The sequence below is a fragment of the Charadrius vociferus genome, unplaced genomic scaffold (assembly GCF_000708025.1).
Source record: "Charadrius vociferus isolate BGI_N301 unplaced genomic scaffold, ASM70802v2 scaffold1064, whole genome shotgun sequence".
Lineage (NCBI taxonomy): Eukaryota > Metazoa > Chordata > Aves > Charadriiformes > Charadriidae > Charadrius > Charadrius vociferus.
Genome location: NW_009648143.1, coordinates 56965 through 60429, shown reverse-complemented (window position 1 = coordinate 60429; position 3465 = coordinate 56965). Strand labels below are relative to the sequence as shown.

Here is a 3465-nt window from a genome sequence, read left to right as displayed (position 1 = left end):
GGTGGGGGGAAGAGACATGGGGAGAAGGAGGGTCACAGGACTGTGTCGGCCCCGTTCTGGTTTATCCTGAAGGACAGCGTGACCATTTCTGCCACTGGATTCGGCACCGTAACCAAAAAGTGCTTTAAAAAAAAGAATAAAAAAAAATAAAAATCTCTGCAAGCATCCAGCTTGCAAAGGTGGAAACGGTGGCTTTTCTTCACACTAGGTCACCTTCCCAAAATTTATCCCAATCAGCTACTTTGGCTGAGGTGGCAATTAGGAAAGGATCGATGGTGTCCCATCCCCATGACGTGCCTGAAGCCGGGTGCCACGTCCCACCCTGGGACGGGAAAAGCGGGGTGAATGCAGCTCTTTTTCAACATCATATTCTCTCCCCGAACTCCCAAACAACCAGAGGATTGGGGCATCGCTTCTGTTAAGTCTTTTAGCGACGTCTGACTCCCCCTGACTTTTTAGGTGGGAGGTGGGCAGCTAACTGGCCTCCCCCTCTTCCCAGCCCCAGCCGAAAGAAATTCATACTGGGAGATAAGTAGGTACCGATTTGCCGTACGCCGCGGGAATGAACACCCGGCTTGGCGCCGGTGTGCCATAGCTGCCGCAGGTGTCTGCTCCCGTTAAACAACAACCGATCCAAAACAAGTTCCCTTGATGCAGAAGGTCTCGGACAGTTCTCGTCCCATGAGCAACGTACCTATGGGAGGATGTAACCAGCCAAATTGGGGCTGGGCTGGTGGGCAACCGCTCAAAGGAAAACCAAAGTCGCAGTGCCCGGCCCGTTTGTGTGCAATTTTTGTTTCAAACCCCAAAAGCGGTTTATAAACAAGTCCGCAGAGGGAATCGGCCTTCGCGTTCTCTGCGTGTGGACTGAAGGGTACACCCCGGCTGCCGAGGACACTGTATCTGTAGTTGTGATGTTATTAGGCAAGTGGGTTTTTTTACACCCCCTGGGCGAGAACGGTCAAGAAAGTCATCTGAATTGGGCTGAATCAAAGCTATCTCTGTTAGGATAAAAATAATTTTATTTTTTTTTTAAATAAGGATGTAGACTGTCAAAATTATGATTTGTTAAACAGCTTTCAGCACCAAAAAAAAAAAAAAAGTTATTATTAGTGTGATATTTTTAGTACCTCACTGACCATGGCAAATTTATAATTGTCCTTATGACTTGGCCTGTGCCTTTAATGAAACGGTAACCTTGGGTAGTTATAGAAACAAACAAGATTTTTATGAAGAAATCAGATATCCGACAAATTCTTTGAAAGCCCAGTATTTAAAAAAGGGCTTTTATACAGAGAAGCAATTCACCATATAAAATAATAATTCATAAAAGAAACATGAGCAAAGGAAACAACTCAACAGCATTTAAAATTCCACGGGCTAATCCACTTTCTGTCCGCGAGAGGCAAACAAGGAAAAGAAAAGTATTACGCATTCATCGATTAAAAATGAAAAGCTTCTAACCTAATGACACTGCCTTTCACCACCTCCCTGCAATCCTCCCCCCCCCCCCCCCCCGCCTCTATTTTTTTTAAATACCCTCTCTCCTCATTTCGAACCCCCTTCAGATTAATTTAGCAGGCAGCGCCTCGTGCCTGATGGGAGGGAGGACTCATTGATAATTTATGGAAATATCTACTATAATCCAAGGGAGAGGACTTTTTTTTTTTTTTTTTCTCCCCCCCCCCCCCCTCCAGCTTTGTGCAGCAATAGATAATCAAGGCCTTCAAGCAGCCTTAGCTTCCCATTACCTCGGGCAAGAGAATTCCTGAAAGCATGCCTCCGGGGCACCTGAATTATATCCTCCATTAGGGGAGGAAAAGCTTTCTGCATTCCACCTATAACACTCCCCAGAACCTTTCCTGTTTATTTCTGCCGTATGAAAGCAGAAGCATTAGGGACAGGATTTTTTAAGTGAAGACTTATGTAGATACAATGGCGAAACCTTTCAAGCGCGAGCCAGATCACCTCCTTCAATCCCTGGCGGTGACCTATCCCAAATAAAAGGTTTCTGTTACATCATTAGCTCAAGCCAAAAACAGCCTTGGCTTAATGCACAGTTTGTTCTTCCTACTGTTTTTAGGCAAATACTGCTACTTTACTCCCATCTGGGAGGGAAATTACACTGCTGGGCTGTAATCTAAGACAAGATTTTCATTGGAAGCAAATGCTTTCAATCCAGTGTAAATACTGGTGCATGTTCAGAAAAGCCTAAAACAATAAACCCTGGCCCCGTCCGACACAAGTTAGAGAAAGTGAAAGGGTAAGAAAGCACCCGGCTATCCTGAGAGCAAACGCTGCGCTAGCCTTTTAGAAATTGTTTAACCTCTTCCACTTTTTTTTTTTTTCCCTTTTCTTCTTTTTTTTTTTTAAATGGAAAATTGATCCCGTAAAGACCGAAACCACAGAGAGAAGTCTAAACGCTCAATTGTGGATTTTAGTTATTTCCATCTACTTTGCAACCCGATACGCTCACCTCCGTGAGGTCTCCAGAGATTTCCCCCCCACACACACTTTTTTTTTTTTTTTTTTTCCTATTTTCCTCCCCAGCTTCTTCCCCTCTTTTCAAACATCGCTCCGCAAACTTGAAGCGCCGCTGACCAGCCGCACGGTAGCAGCTACGAACCGCGGTTGCAAAAATGTCAGCGGCCGCTCCGTTCCTGAAGTTGACTTCTCCTGCCGCCAAAATGAAGGCGAAACTGAAAAGGTGGAAATAATCATAGAAATGATGCTAGTCCATAAACAAGCTTACAGCCTCATTAGGATAGCGGGGAGGCTCCGCTGGGTGATTTATGCTTGTTTTGCTGATGCCATGAGGAAATGCCATAGGGCAACTTTAGCCAGCTGCTAATGGTTTCTGACAGCTTCTTAGCAACTAGCGCAAGCAACGCCGTGGCCTTCGCTAGTGACAGAAACCGAAAATGTCATATTATCTGCCCGTGTGTCACCAAGTTCCGTGTGGCAATTAACTAGCAGGCCAGCGACTGAGGGGCCAGAGGCTCTTCAAAATGGCCCGTGGCTATTTCGGGAGGTGGTGGAGGGGAGGGGGTAGAAGCGGAGCTGGGCCTCTACGCCGCGCTCCCTCCGTCCACCGAGGAGTCCGCTCCACGCGGATCCTTTGTCCGTGGAGAAACTCCCGTCTCGCTCTCTCTTTAGGCACGGCGTGACATTATCAGAGGCACCGCCGGTAATCCGTCTTGATATGATGGTGGGAAACGACACTTTAATTGGCAGTACCTGGCTCTCCGGTTTCGAGGGCTGGATCCGAAGGTGCGAGCCGTTTTTCTGCTCGCTCGCAAATTAGTCTAAAAGGATTTGAGATCACTGGAGCAGACTCGCCGCCCGTCAAATGGCTGGGAGCGCAGCGACTCTGCACAGCGACTAGACGCTATTTTAACAAAAAAAAAAAAAAAAGGGGGGGAAAAAAAAAAAAAAAAACAGGAGCAAGGCAAAACGCAGAGGAGA

The 3465-nt window shown here is 46.6% G+C and overlaps 1 protein-coding gene across 1 annotated transcript in view; it reads right to left on the bottom strand.

Moving 5' to 3' along the window:
• Positions 1–3465, bottom strand: part of MEIS1 (Meis homeobox 1) — a gene marked incomplete at its 5' end in the record, with an annotated part of 109400 nt that overhangs the window by 53693 nt on the left and 52242 nt on the right. The window lies entirely within an intron of this gene.